At 40.1% G+C, this 16446-nt stretch overlaps 1 non-coding gene and 1 pseudogene across 1 annotated transcript; one reads left to right on the top strand and one right to left on the bottom strand.

Moving 5' to 3' along the window:
* Positions 1 to 2245: 2245 nt before the first annotated feature.
* LOC149969101 (epidermal retinol dehydrogenase 2 pseudogene) lies at positions 2246 to 3187 on the top strand (annotated as a pseudogene).
* An 11061-nt stretch (positions 3188 to 14248) lies between these two features.
* Positions 14249 to 14468, bottom strand: LOC149969100 (small nucleolar RNA U3). Its single transcript, XR_016474786.1, has one exon. It is a non-coding gene; the product is annotated as a small nucleolar RNA U3 (small nucleolar RNA).
* Between the last annotated feature and the right edge of the window lie 1978 nt (positions 14469 to 16446).

Genomic DNA, 16446 nt, shown 5'->3' with positions numbered 1-16446 from the left:
ATTTTTTATCGTGTTCCTTTTCAACCCGAAAATGAAGCGCCAGAATTTTCGAAACACGTATCTTTAATAACTTAATTTCATTGGTTGGATTTCAAATAGATGGATATCTTTAAATCATTGTACATAGACAAGAGACTGTGTGTTTGTTCCCCAATAAGTGTACCAACATTAGCTTTTCACACTGCTTATTTCATTCCCAATTAGTTGGACAAATTTAGTGATCCAACTAATTGACCTTTAAAAGTTGCATAGTCCGAGATTTCGGAAATAAAGCTTGAAAAGTGCCAAATTATCATGCGTTGGATCTGCTACCACCGAAGGGGTAGTCACGCGTAAAATCTTTGTACCCCTGACTACTGATTTTCGAAAAGCATTCGTGGATTTCCACTGACTTCACAGTGATTTATCGTGATTTTCTCAAGCCATTTCCCGTGATTACCTTCGATTTGTACATCTCCCCCCTCGGCTACCACGAAGTACTGAAGGGGAGGATCTATTTCTAATTCGGGGCGAAATTTTTCAAAGGATTCTGTGAACCTTTAAAGTGCTGAAAAGTTGACCAAAGAAAGTTGTAAAGTGTGAAGACTTATTTTTAAACTAAGCTTGGAAATTAGAGAAATTAAGCTCGTAGGAGCTATTTGCAATACGTCTAGACTACACGCAATAATCTAGGTTTACGTTTAGCGCAGCATCTGGTGGTCAATAATTTCCCTACGGAAAGCCGGTTCAAATTAGGCTAAATATTACTTTTACTAAGAATAACATCTTCTTTGACGAGGTTCCAAATGACTTGTAACGAATTCATTGACAAAATTGATGTGTCAAGTCAACATGTATATATTCCGAATTTTAATTTAAGAATGTTTAAACATTGTAACATTGTAGCGTAGATGAATATTTAATTATTATGCTATTATTGTGTATATCTCTACTGTTGATATGCACATTATTTTACTTTACTTTAAATTACATAATTTTAATTTTTTTACATTACATTATTTTACTTTAATTTGCATTACATTATTTTACTTTCCATTACATTACATTACATTATTTTACTTTCCATTACTTTACATTACATTACATTATTTTACTTTCCATTACATTACATTACATTATTTTACTTTCCATTACATTACATTACATTATTTTACTTTCCATTACATTACATTATATTATATTATATTGTATTACTAGCTGAGAAGCCCGTCCTTCAGCCGGGCCCCAGCTAGAACTAAAATCCCGTGAAGACTGACATGGTGAGTCATGGCATAAACCAAAATTATCCCCCCCCCCCTAGCTCAGCAACTAAATTGACTGAAAATATTGGTTGTAAAGGTGTATGTAGGTTGCAGGATGAACGGCACCTTTCCAGGGGCAAAAATACATTATTTAATTAATTAACTTAATTGGAAATCGATGAAAATAGCGCGACTCGCTGCCTTTCCGCCATAAGAATAGCTGTGAGAAATTTGTCGCCAATCACCGCTAGATTATGGTGACATGTATGTAGAGTGCAGGATTCACGGCCCCTTTCCAGTGGCAAAAATACATAGATTTCGACTCGCTTTTTAACATTATTTAATTAATTAACTTAACCCAAATTGGAAATCTATGAATATAGCGCGACTCGCTGCCTTTGAGCCATAAGAATGGCTGTGAGAAATTTGGAGGTCCTAGGTTGAACGGCTCGGACGCCTATAGAGAAACAGACTCAAGACAGACAGACAGAAGACACTTAGGAATGTAGTATAGATATTATATTATATTATATTATATTATATTATATTGTGTTATATTATATTACATTGTATTATATTACACTATATTATATTATATTATATTGAATTATATAATATTACATTACATTAAATTGCGATGGTCAATTCAGAATACATCTACATAAATTCAAAATTAGTTTACGATTACGAAACGTCTACGAAACACCGTGTAAAGGCTAGGCGCCCACTGGCTCTCCGTTTCGTATCCCTCCTGCCTTCCACAAGGCATTGTCTACGTTACGAAGCAAAGGCTTGTAGAAGCTAGGACGGAGACGTATACGAAGAGCAGTGAGCGCTTGGTCTTTTTGTAACGTAGCTGCTAAGCCTGTATACTACACAAATGAGTGTGCGGTGTACGTTTATAATTATAGTTGTGACGAGATCACTCACGGCCTGAAACCGCTGTACGCCGTACGCTCTCACGTGTTTGCTATTATACAGCGCCACATTTCATATTGTGAAATATGGAGTCTTCACTTGGCGTTGTTTTGCAGCGAATTTTGGAAATATGGGCGCTGTTATTTAAAAATATCTTCAACCTGTTAACACCGAAGAGTTGGAGATTTAAGGAGATCAAGGGTGAAATCGCCCTGGTGACCGGTGCGGGGTCCGGCCTGGGACGAATGCTGGCCGTCGAGTTGGCCCGTCGCGGAGCTGTCGTGGTGCTGTGGGACGTCAACGAAGCCGGAAACGGGGAGACCCAACGGATCATCAACGAAGGAGGAGGCACGTCGCACGCGTTCCATTGCGACGTCTCCAGCCCGGACCAGGTGTACGCCGCCGCCCGACAGGTGAAGGAACGGGTCGGCGCCGTGTCCATCCTCTTCAACAACGCCGGCATCCTGGTCGGCGCCGATTTCCTGGACATACCGGACTGGAAAATTAAAAAAATGTTCGAAGTAAACGCGATGGGACCCATGTGGACTTGCAAGGCGTTTCTTCCGGACATGATGGCGAATAACCACGGGCATATCGTGAACGTGGCCAGTATGGGCGGACTGCTCGGCTCCCCCAAGTTATCCGATTACTGCGCCACCAAGTTCGCCCTGGTCGGCTTCGACGAAACTCTCAAAATCGAGCTGTTTCTGGCTGGTCTCGACGGCATCCGTACCACACTGGTTTGTCCGAACCCCTTCCGCTCCGGACTGTACCAAGGCTTAGACAAACATTTTCTGAGACTGGAGTGTTCGGTTAGAACCGTTTGTCGCTACACTATGGCGGCTTTTCTCGCCGAAGAACAGGTGGTGCTGATTCCCCCCCTTGCTCAGGTTCTGATCCTGATGAAGCCGTGGATTCCAGTCGATGTTTTTTTGAGAATTTTCAAGTTGATGGGATTTTACGATATCTCGAAGAACATGAAGGGTGCTAGATCTTTTGACATCCAGAATAAAAATAATCTAAATTAAATTCGCGATAATCTTCGAGTTACGGTTTGATTTTGATTGTTTCGCAATTTTTGATTTAAAGCTCACGATTTGAAATAATTTACAGGTTAATTAGGTCCCAGATCACCTATTTTTTATTTCGTAATGTAAAGGATTTTCTGTTTGCTGTAAAAAAAGCCAAGCCACTTTTGAGACACCTTTTTCGAGGTTGATGCTAGTCCTTCTTGGGGTAGGTGGTCTGTAATTAGGTTGGCCCTCAAATTTGTCAGACTAATTGGGAGTTAAATAAAGCAGTGTGAACATTTAAAGTTGGTTCTCTTTTTGTGGTCTACTGACACAACGGTTTTCTGGTACTAACCTTTGGGTGTACAATTGATTTGAGATATACAACTATTTGAAATATTAACCATTGAGATTGAGTTATCCCGTGACGTCGTCTGCTTAGTGCTTACTATATAATATTGTTTTTTTTTATCAAAGTAGCAGCATTTTGTTTAATTTCTAAATTTCTTACAGGAAATAATGTAGCAGATTCAATCGCAGACTTACTTTTCAATATTATGGTATCGATCCCTTACCTACGTTGTTATAAAGACCCGTGTATGGGAAATATTTTGACAATTCTGTCCACTAGGTTCTCTCGTATTTGGACCCCGTTTCGTGTTACTTTAAGGTACACCCGGAGGCGTTTGAATTTAACCAGTTTCACGCGCTTGTTTCCAGAATATGATTGGTCGTATCTGCTACCACGTGGTAAAATCGTGGTTTAATTTTTTCAAATGCCAATGTGGTGCTTTAATCTGAACTTTTTGAAACTCCTTATTAATTAACGCTAGATCAGGAAGCAATATATCCTTCCTTGTTGCGAAGCGTGCACGTGTCTTTATAACAACGTAGGCCACTGTTGTACTTGTACCTTTAGATAGTTTAAATTTTCAGCAAGTTTATATTTTTGAAAACATTAGTGACGTAAAAGGTGACCAATCCAGATTATGATTGATCGGATTTGCTACCACGTGGTAAAGTTGGGGTCGAATGTACGTCAACAAGCTGGCAAACATGTTACCCGAAAAATCAATAAATACCACACACTACACGTCCCTTCCTCGAGTATACCACCTCCTAGGCAGCTCTTTGATGGGGATTTTATGAAAAAAAACCGTTCTCCTCTTTCCTGGGATTTGTTAGTGACCACCGAAAATGTGGGACAGTGGGAAGGGGAAAGGTAAACCTGCCATGGTTATGGAGGCCTGGAGGGCAAAGCTGAATTTCTCAGAATTCCGACGAACGGTCAATAAGTGTTCGGGGAGTGGGGACACAGGTTGTACTTGTCCATTCTGGTTTTGGATTGCAACATGGAGCGAAAGTGACCTCCTTGAATCCTCGGACCTCTATCGTAGTTTTTCTCAGTCAGTAGTTAGGGTAATTTTTCAAACAGCCTTTTTCAAGGTTATTAGTAGATACGTTTTTAAACAGCCTTTGTAAAAGCCCTTAGTATTTACTCTTTTCAAAAAGCCTTTTTCAAGGCTATAAGTAGATCATACTTTTTCAAACAGCCTTTTCCAAACTCAAATCTATTAGCTGATTTTAAAAATTAATTTGGCTTTTTAACGAACACGGGGTTTTGAAATGATTCAAATGAACACCAGAGTGACCAGAAAGTTTATACCGGGGGCTCAAAAACGCCAAAAACGGAAGAGAGAAGATAGCTTAGTTCGTAATCAGAAAGGCGCAATGGAACGTTTTCTGCAAAAGTCGGTCAAAATAAAGATCGAAAAAAAAAAACAAGTTGGCAAGCCAAAATATACCTCTCCTCGGAAGAATGGTCCCTAGTGGTATTAATTTCTCGACACGACCCCCAAAGATATCTCCGCAATTCAGAGTTATTTACGAAAAACGTATTCTCGGTTCAAACCCTGCCCGGTATAAAATTTTAAATTTAATTTAAGTAATTGAGACGAAACAATCGAGTTTAATTTATTCAGAATATTATAAATTAAGTAGTTACAACAGCGAGTTAGACTTACTAAAACAATGCACAATTGAATTTAACCCTTTTTACAGTACATGTTTATCAGTTGAATATAATACTAAGCAAATTTTAATGAAAGAAATATCTACAGATGGTAATTGTATTTTTCTCGCTTACGAAATACTTGCCGCATCTTTAACGCTCATTTTATTTCAACACTCGTAGACTTCCAGTTGACGTTGTGACACATACCGCATGAAAAAGACCAATGCCGTCCAATTTCCAATATCATATAATGACTCGCACACCCAGGAAATCATTGACTGCGTTAGAAATCGTAGATATCCAAATATCCACACCAAATATATTTACAAGAAGCAAAAACCTTACCATCAACAAAGCACAGAGAGCCACTTGACTAACCGCCAGCTCTTAAAGCAATAAACGTTAAATTATCGTCTTTGAATTAATACAACTATAAATAGGTCGTTAATAATACCCGTAAATAAATAACAAAAAACTAACAAAGTGGACCACCCACAGGGTCTACCCTTTAACCCTCTTATCTCGGCTGACTGCGCTAAAACAAGATTTAACCTTTAAAATTTCATTCGTAAAAAAAACCAGATTAGGCCTTCATAAATTCATTAATAAAAAAAGACTTTATTACCTATTATGCTTACGATGCGTGTCTTAATTTCAGTGAAGCTAAGCAGCTATCGGTGGTTCTGTGGTAGAGCGCTCGACTGCCAAGCCGAATGGTCTGGGTTCGAAACCTGGGTGGCGCATTTGTTTTTAATCAATAGAGAACGCTAAATTAGAATTTCTTCGATGCAATAATTTCAATTTCAATTCTATTTCAATTAAACCAAAATTTCGTACTCTATTAAATACGCTTCCGATAAAGCTGAAGGTCTAATTTTCAATATGGCGTAACAAGTGTCGGTGGTTCTGTGGTAGAACGTCCGCCTGTCAAGCAGGAGGTCTCGGGTTCAAATCCCGCCCGATGCGAACGCAAATTGATACTAAGACGAATACCGTGTACAACTGGTGGAAACCCTGCCATTGGACGTTGAGAGGTAGCATTACACTCAGCACTCTGTCCGTCCCAAAGTCATTAAGAAGAAGTTGGAGAGAAAACGCCCATATAAACACAACAGACCCAACATGCACAACCATCAGAACACAAACACAACAAATTCAACACTCACAACCTACGCGTAAACATTACAAAAACGTAATACACCAAACCGTCACGACGGTGAGCGAAAAAACACCATCCAAACCAGACCGGAAATGCATCCGTTCACGCTCACCGTGACACGGTGGTTTTGCCAACCCTTCGAGAAACTGCGAACGCAGAGATCTCGAGAAACTGCGTACGCAGTGATTACACTTTGCACCGAAAATGCGAACGCGTTCGCAGGCCTGACAGACAGACCTACAGACCCACAGACAGACACGGTGGTTGTATAACCCCTCCTAGGGGCTTTGTCCCCTCGGAGAGGTAATTAGCGAATAAGTAGATTAGTCCATTATCAAAAGGGATACGGCACTAACGAGTCCCAAATAGGACGAAACCGGTCTACCGTTGGAAGTTCTGGCTATTTTATTTATTTTAATTTAGTTTTTCACTCGAAGATCTATTTGGTCGGAGTTTCGCGTCTTTTTGTTTGCTCGAAGACCTATCGGTACGAGCTATTAGTAAGTTTTTAAATTTCTTCAAATTTGTTTAGGGTTTAGCTTTTTTATCCCTTTTGATAATGGACTAATCTACTTATTCGCTTATTTTAGCATCCTTTGCATTGCAGTCCATAGGTGGTTCCTTTTAACGTTACAAAATAAAGATCGTTGATTCCTATGAGAACCTTGATACCGAAATCATGAAAGCTCAAAATAGCGTTGAAGACGGTTGAAGTTATACCAATCAACAGTCTGGCTTCGGAAATCGATCAAACTATTGGCGAGATTTTCGAAATACCAATTAATATCGAGCCTAATGTTACAGATTTAGTTGAAAACCCCCAAAAGCCACTCTGACATTGAAGAGGCCGAAAGCCTCAACATTTTAGATATTAGTTTGGATAAAGATTGTTTGCGCGTTCAACCTACGCTCAATTCCTTTCCCAAAAATGTGATTGGTGGTAAAAATCGAGGCGTTAATTCCTTTTGGTACGCCAAGTACCCAATGCTTGAGTACTCTGTAGCGAAAGATAAAGTTTATTGTTTTTGTTGCCGGTATTTTATCAGCGGTAGAAATACAGCTTTTATTGATGGATATATGGATTGGAAAAATTCGAAGAACATTTTACTACAGCCCATTGCAACTTTTCCCTTTGGCAATTTTCATACTACCATAAGGTTTACCTAACCTCCTAGTTTCAACAAAATCGGCGATGCCCACCTCGGGTAGTCTCCTTGTTAGACTATTTGGAAATTGGAATCGAAATCCCGCGGCACAATAGCGTATCAGGTTAATGACCACCATAAACTTTACGTTATTCGAAATAGAGAGGTGTTAGAAATTGTTTTATTATGCGCCCAACAAGGTCTCGCAAGATCAGACGATGCAAATGCAAATAGAGAGAATTTCGTTGAAATTTTAGAACTATTGAAAAGGAAATGTCCTGATTTAAAGACCAAGTTCGTGAGTATGCCAAATAATGCCAAATATATGCATAATACTATCTTCTACGCTCATCGGTTACATCTAGTTTTGGTTAATTGCTGCTCTTATATATTCGCAGTGAGGGAATTGCTTGGTTTAATTCAAGCAATCTACAATATCCAAAGCAATTAGGTTATTAAGAGCGAATGTTTTGCTGCTCTAATATTGGCAGTGACGGAATTGCTTGGTTTAATTCAAGCAATCTACAATATCCAAAGCAATTAGGTTATTAAGAGCGAATGTTTTGCTGCTCTAATATTGGCAGTGACGGAATTGCTTGGTTTAATTCAAGCAATCTACAATTTCCAAAGCAATACGGTTATTAGAAGCGAATGTTTTGGGAATTCCAGAAAGAACTGGGAAATGACGTCTTCCTTAAAATGCCTCAAATTTGAGAGACAAGATGGCGGAGCAAAAAGAAAGGAATTCATTATTTTAGAAATACGTTCAATTCTGTTGTTCTAGCATTAGAAAATTTGGTTGAGAAAGGTAAACCTGTGGAAGCATCTGAATGTCGAGGATATATTTCTGAATTACAGAATTTTAACAACTTAATTTTGATTGTTGCGTTAGATGAAGTGTTAGGTGTTACAAATTCGCTGTCGGAATACTTACAAAGTTCGAAAGTCGTTTATACGGAAGTCGTTGCCATTTACTCAGCTAGTGTAACTACCTTAGAGGAAATTAGGAACTCTAAACGATTCGACTCAATTTGGGAAGAAGCTTCAAAGTTATCGGAGTCCGTTTTTATCCCGCTACCGGATCGCAAAAGCAAACCTTTAGCTTTAAGAATACGAAAAATAATTCCCGACAAAAGGCTAAGACATAGTGTGATCACATGCACGACGGCAAGTAGAGAAACGGAAGTAAATACTAGAGACGAGTCGGGCTCACTTTTTTTCCGGCCCGGCCCGACACGACCCGACCCGAAAAACGTAAAATTAAATTTTGCCCGAAAACCAGATAATTGCCGAAAAGACCCGTAGAACCGCCGCAACCCATAGCATGAAGCTTTTTTTCATTTTATTATATAGTGTAGATGTAGATATTCAATACAAAATATAACAAGCTTTAGGCTTTTTTTTATTTAAACAATTTTTGTGAAGAACAGTTAGTTGCGAAAGAGTTGAACCTTTTAAATTCGTTCTTCGAGGACCAAGTGTCAGCCCCGTGCTGGAAAATACACGTTCGTCACTCGTTTGTGACGCGGGAATATCTAGAATTCTTTTAGCTATATTGTTTCAAAGAACGGCGAGACACGCAACTTGCAAATAGGCCGTTCTATAAAGTAACATTGGCCTTCTTGTTTAGATGTATCGGGCGCGTTACTCGTGACGTAGAATTAAGAGACGTTCAACCATAGACAGTATATATACTGTCTATGGTTCAACTATCATAGCCAATTGACGCTAGCATAAACTCTATTTATGTCTTATTCAACTTGTTAAAAAGTTCCATGCGCGTCTTGATATTTTAGCGTAAATGGGCTCGCGCGCTTCCTAATATTTCCGTGTAGAGGGTCTCGTGCGTTTTCGCGCGAGCTCAACAAAAACCAAAATATGCGCGCGCTCTCTAAATTTAACTGCACGATGAATCTAACGTAATCACGTGACCTTTCGTATTTTATATGAAATTAAAATTCGACGAGTCGCCCTTTTTATAAAGATCTAGCTTTCAAAACTGAACTGAACTTTCACGTATCTCGTGACGAAAGCGATACATTAAAACAAGTTTGACTTTATACGCTCTTTTATATCCTTATTTGTGAGAGCTGCCATTTTATTACAGGTCTGATTTCAAATAGTGCATGGAAGGCCGCTTCACGCGGTCAAGTGCACGCGACGTCTCGAGCTGATGAGCACGTGCAGGCGCCCTTGCCTGTACTATTTTAAATTGTGCCTGTAATGAAATGGCCGACTTCGTGAAATCAAAAGTAAAACCAAAACGAAACGTAAGAGAAGTTTAGGCGAATCGGACGACTGAGACGACCTTGAAATGATAGTCAATAGACGCTAGTCGTGCTACTCGCAGAACTCATTACGTCTATCTCTCTCCCAGACTCCCACCCCCTCTCTCTTCCTCTCTCTCTCTTCGTACAACACCCGAAACATTTCACACGACCAACGCAGTACGCAGTCGCGGGTAAGGGTCGGGTCTGGCCGGGCTTTTTTTAAAAGCCTGGCCCTTTAGAAAATTGGCCCGGCCCGACCCGGTCCATTTAATTTTAAAATAAAAAAAACCCGGCCCGACCCGAAATTTTCAAAAAATAAACTTGCCCGAAGCGGGCTCGGGCCAGGTCGGGCATAAAAAGCCCGACTCAATCGGGGGCCCGACTCGTCTCTTGTAAATACCCTAAATAATCATTTGAGATCCACCTATTTCCAATTAATCGATAAATTTCTATCGGAAATGAAGACTCGACTATTGGAAAACAGTTACTTATTGAAGAATGTTATTGCTTCTGATCTCGAGTAAGAAAATTTTCTTAACGAAAACGACGTCCTAACCCAATACCAAACATACAGCTGATTTAACTTTGACCTAGATTTCTTAAAGGGTCAAATTAAAATAGCTAGAAATTTGATTAAATCTAAAAACTTAAACAGCGTTACAGAGTTATTTATTTATTTGATGACAATGGGCAATGTATTTCCGGACCTAGCCAAGTACTATAAAGTGGTTTTGCGCATTCCCGTGGCCAATACCATTTCAAAAAGGAGTTTCAGTTCCCTTAAAAGAATTGAAACTCGTCTACGCTCAACAATGGAAGAATGTAGACTTTCTAGTCTGGCCACATTGTCGATGCATCGTGATATATCGAATTATTTGAAAGCTAACCCGATGTTAGTGGTTGATGAATTTTTAAAACGATCAAATCGAAGAGTGTCCTTCTTCGTTTAGATTTAAAACTTCTATTACAGTTCTCTGGATGTTTACAGATTTTTTTAATTATTTTTAAAGTATAATTATTTTAAACGGTCAGTCATAAACGAGTAAAGAAAACCGTTTTCCATTTAAAATATTTTTAACGAACTTCCGAGAGAGTTTTGAGTAGGAAAGGAGAACCTGATTGGCTATTACGGGAGTCTGCGCAGAACCTAAATTATCCTACTTGTACACTTTAACAAGTGAAGTGGCGGTTCAGTGTTCCACATCTTCAACTAATTTATTTAATAATTAAGTTTTAACGATTAACGGTTTTCGGACAAGGCTTTATGCAACTTCCTATGTAGGTCTGCTTTGAAAGTGATTTTAAATGAAGATTTAAGTTAACCAAAATTAAAGCTTCTACAACTTTTATCGCAACACTTTATACCCCCCTGGACACTCATTTCACAAAATTTATTTAAACTAATTACATTTAAAAATAGTAAAACGATAAGAAATCTTTTATGTATATCGTAAACAAAAAATGAGAACATAAGCAGCTGACGTTCATTATTCATAGACCAATAAAACAAGGTTGATAGTTGTAAAACTCAGCCGTAAGAGGTCCCTACCGTCACAAATATCACTTCCACCATTTGAAGTTGAAAGTTTTAGCAGAAACAGTAATATGTCACGTAATCAAGTATAAATATCGTTTGGACTATACTAACTAAGGTTAATTTTCCTTAGTACTGTAGTCTATATGCTATTGTACGTTGTCGTCGTTTATTCAGCTTTACCCAAGTATACTAACTGCGGCTCATTTCACTTTATTCCCTCCGCGTAGTGACGTTCTATGGTTCAGAATAATAGAATGTTCTGAATTGGTTCTCAATTGGCACCATTTTAGTTTCGCTATCGGCTCCCTTGCGATTAATCAAGTAATAAATTTGTGGTAAAAGCACAAAGAAATTAAGACAAAACTAATCTGGGAAATTCAACTTTGATTTACTTTTTATATAAATTCAATTTATATATCTAATTAAACCACGTGTTCCAATGCCAAACGTCAGTGTGGTCCGTGTCGACCTTTAAGGTCATTTTAAAGTAGTCATAGCCTCATAGGTTTTTGGAAATAAATTTATTTTTAAGAGTGCCCCCTTAGGAATTTTCCGGGCCCCCTCAACTGCAAAATCCTGGCTACGGGCCTGCCCATAATGGGACCTACGGGATTATTATGAACGGGACAGACAGAGAGACAAACTTTTGGATCCTTGGTATAATCCTACAAAACCCTCTTCACGCTCAAGCACTAGCTTTTAAAAGAGGCACCAATGGAAATCAGCCGACCGAAAGCTATCGCTACGCCCTCTTTTGCTTATATAGAAAACTAGATAGGTAACGTATTAGCAGACGCTATTCATGACCGAAACTATCGCTGCGCCCCCTTTGGTTTGCCATTGAAACCAAGATAGGTTACATAGGTAGCGGCTAAAGCAGATGCTATTAGTTTTTCCCGAGGGGCTGACCACTACCCGTAATCGGTGTACAAGCCCGTAGCTTTGACAGTACTAAAGTTTTTACGTAATCCATTACAGATTTAGCATTAACAAAGGCTGTACTCGCTGTAATTGGTGTACAGAATTTAGTGAAGTGGTTGGCCCCTCGGTTTTTCCTCATCATTATTCGTAAATTTGACTTTATAAATATTGATACTTGCATTTTAATATAATTTTTGCATCGTTTGCTTATATTTTGGTAAGTTTATTTAGTGTGTCAGAATTTATAGCCCGGTGTACCTAGTAACAGAGACCATACCACCGGAGGCCTATCATCATAGTGCCCTACGCCAGCGTCCACCTAGCCCGGACAGGTGACAAATCCAGCATGGGTAGTAGTACCCTACTACTGATGGTCGCACCTTTGACGCAAGCCACTCAACCCAGCAGAAGGTGCAGCAATGGGTGGACCAATCCCCACTTCGCACACAGCAGTGGGATTTAGAATGGATGCTATAGCAACTCCAGCCGACACCCTACCTACAGAGGTAAGGAGCCAAACCCTTTGGAGAGAGCTCCTAAAGGGGAACGACGAGCATACAGCAGCCCAAGTAACCCGGCACAGCTGGCACCGGAGATCCCGGTGGGGCTCCAAAAGGCCGGAAACAGGACCACCGTGCCCTCATACGGAGGCCCGCCGCCCCACAGCAGGCTACCCAATCCGCCGAGGCGGCCAGTTTGCACGGACCATCTCCGTTAGCCTGAGCCGAAGCTCAGTATCCAGCCCAAACCTGACCGAAGTCGGAGGTGGAGATAGGACCATTTGATCAGAGCTAACATCTCCCAGTGCACCACCGCCCTTATGGGTTACAAGAGCCAGACCCCGACTCCCCGGTAAAGCCACCAGTTATTGCTTACTCTAACCCATTTAGGGCCGGTAAGTTTATTTAAGAAAAAACGTTCTTATGACTCATTAATTTGTCTGATACGATTTTGAAAACTTGTAACGTCACAGCTGTAGTGTTAATAGTGCCCGCCATGACAGTAGGCAAATTACATTGGTGACGTCGTGAGTTTTGAATTGAGAGCACTCTATAGCAGACGCTAGATCCGTGACGCCATCTAGACTCGTTTTGTTCGCGATTTAGAGTTTATAGGGGAATTGTCACCAAAACCAAAATTTACGAGATTTTTTTACAGAATGATAGAAAATATATTAATAATTATGTCCCTGAAATTTTAAAGTTATTGGAAAAGTATTTAAAAAGTTACGCTACTTTTTCCGCAACCTACATCAAATCGCGGTTGAACCTACGTGCACCGCCAAAAGAATAAAGCGGCAAACATTTTACAAAGGGCGGCGTGTAAGGCATTTTAAAAACACGATAAACTACAATCTAAGAGTATAACTCGGTTGAAAAGCCAAGGAGAATGTCGTAGCAGACGACCGAAAAACGATAAAACCGGGGAAAATAATATATCGTTCACGAGATGGCGTTGCAGGTAGGTTCAACCAAGTGGTTTGAAATTCTCGAGTCGGGGTATAAAACACGAAATTTGGTTGGAAATATTAACATGAAATTTTTTTAGAACCATTTTCGGACGTCCTCTATCCGCTTAAATGGTTTTTAACCAATTTTAGGGTGGTGACAATTCCCCTTTAAGCACTTTTTCTGGTAAACAATTACACGTATTATGGGTTATGATGGATGAAATAAAATCTACAAAAGGTTAACATTGGCATTTTATTATAATTTTACATCGTTTTAGGTTTCCTCCAGGGTAACACAGCAATTACGATGCCCTATGGAACTAATCAACGCTTTGATTAGTTCCATGAATGCCCAGATGTTTGACTATAGGAGTTTCTACCTCGAAAAAACGTGGCTCCACCTAGACTCGTTTTGGTCCCGACTAAATAAAAAGACAATTTTGAAATTAATAAAGGAGTTTCAATTATATCTAGCGCATGCGCAGTTAGGCGTAAAGACAAGAATTTATTTACTTGCTTAATTGGTGAACAGCTGTGGAGCCATGTATTCGAATGTTGACGTTGATATGACATTAATTTAAAAGCCACTCAGCTTCGATCCTCTCCCTCCGACAATCGATACTAGATCGAAAGTGGAACGATCATCAATGAGAAAGATATTCTCCGATAAATCGGGGAGTTATCGATCTCCGCTTCCCGCTCAGGAAAGAATCGTGAAGCTCATCCTCGTGGTTGATGGGGCCTCGAATTTGGTTAAACAAATTCGAGAAGATCAACTTGAATTGGTTTATTAGTACATTCATTCATTCTGCCCTTTAGTTTTAATTTTAAAATATGGCAGAAAATCAATTACAGAAATTATCCTCCAAAATTTGGTTGCGTTATGAAGTTATTGTTAAAAGAACATAAAGCAGTTATAGAAAATTGAAATTAAAATTAAAATAGTAATTTATAGCCATTTCTCGTTTTCTCTCGACGACCAGAAGTTCGTTGGAACACCATTTCTGAATGAAGTCTGTTTCTTGTAGACGTCGGCTGTCAGCTCGGGCTCGTCTAAGAAGTTGGATACGAATTCGTGCGAGGACCACTTTCGCGATGTCCCTTTTTCCTTCGAAGAGCATAGCCGGTTCCTGCTTTTCCAGACTTGAAAGTTAATTTGGGCCATAATAATAATGGCGATATAGATGGCTGGTTTCGGAACTGGAAGCGGAGTAAAGTGCGCCACGCACGGCCAGGATAAATATTTGGCCCCAAAGAACTGCCTCGCGTGATTACGCAGCAGTCTCGGGTTTTCGCAGTCATAAAGTAGGTGCTTCAGCGTCTCGTTGCAGGTACAAAAGGGGCATCGTCGGACGGTCGTGATCTTCCGGGCAAAAAGGACGTCTCGTATTGGAACAGCTTCGTGAATAACTTTAAAGGCAAAGTCTCTTCAGGAACCCTCCAGGGATTTGCTGGAACATCGACGAAAGGCGAGGTTCCAGTTGATATGAGGTTGCAGTGATACCACTCGAGGCGTGGTGGGTTTATGGCTCTTGAGCTTTCCTATTACCGATTAATTAGTTTCCCGTAAGAGGTCGCAAGATGAATCTTGCTTCTTACCAAAACGCCTGGTAACGGTCTCCGACGGTCGAGGCATGGGGCTTGTTAGTTTTCCAGGCCATTTCAAAAAGAGTTTTGATCAGTGGCGTCGCTAGGCTGTTTTAGACGGCGCTTGAGCCACCTGTAATATTTCAGAAGCGCCACCTAAAATATCTTATAAACGCCTTCTAAAATGAAGCTATTGTTTCTACTAAAATTTGCGAAAAATTCTAGTAAAACCATCAAAATTCAAAAGTATATTTTTCAAATGGGTCGTTATATAAATTTATTTTTATGTTTACTTGCTACTCTCGTAACTCTCCTATTCTAAACAAAAGGAAGTTATTAAATAGGGCATACCGAAGAGGATCTTAATTTTGGCGAAATCTTGGAATGTTTTCTTAAAAAGAGTTGTTCCAAAATCGGTTCCTCGAAAACTAAACTTATGGTGTGATACTACCCTCCCCCCAATGGGATGTCCCTGCAGGGTTTATGGCTTAAGCGCCGCCAAACTTCAACCCTTAGCGACGCCACTGGTTTTGATCGACGTGGATAGATTGTACGGGATCAAATCCTTGACATAGTGTTCCGGGAAACCGGTTCATGGGCGTCGTTCCAAATGAAGTGGAAGAGAGTTGTCGTCAGGTCGTATAGGGAGTGTTTCGAAAAGCGTACAAGAGGGATGACGTAAGTAAACTTCGGAACAGCCACTTGCTTGGCTATTTGAATTTTTGCTCTGCGTGATAATCCCATGTCCTTGTAGCTAGAGAGTGTATCTTTGAACCTCCTGGAGAACAAATTTTCATTAGAAGGACAAATGCCAATGGGTGAAAATACCAAACCCATTATTTTCACTGAGTTCGAAAAGGTGTCAATCGGAATTGATCTTGGTAAGGGTTCGGGTCTGCGGCCCCCAATAGACATAATTTTGGTCTTGCGAACATTTATCGCGCAGCCAGAGACATCACAATAGTCTTTGACGCTGTCAAATATGTATACGCAGCTTGACATGTCTTCCGCGAGGAAGTTGCAATCGTCCGCGTGAGCGGCGTATTTTTCCTGTTGACAAGCTTCCGTCCCTGGGCACTTCAGGCCTGTAATGGGTCTAGAGTTTGTTACCGCGGACAATAGAGGTTCAAGAGCGACACAAAAGAGTATCGGCGACAAAGGGCACCCTTGGCGTACCCCTCGGCAGACTGGAAA

Source organism: Leiobunum rupestre, chromosome 1 (genome assembly GCF_980474605.1).
Source record: "Leiobunum rupestre chromosome 1, qqLeiRupe1.1.hap1, whole genome shotgun sequence".
Taxonomy (NCBI): Eukaryota; Metazoa; Arthropoda; class Arachnida; order Opiliones; family Sclerosomatidae; genus Leiobunum; species Leiobunum rupestre.
This window is presented reverse-complemented; position numbering and strand designations above follow the sequence as displayed.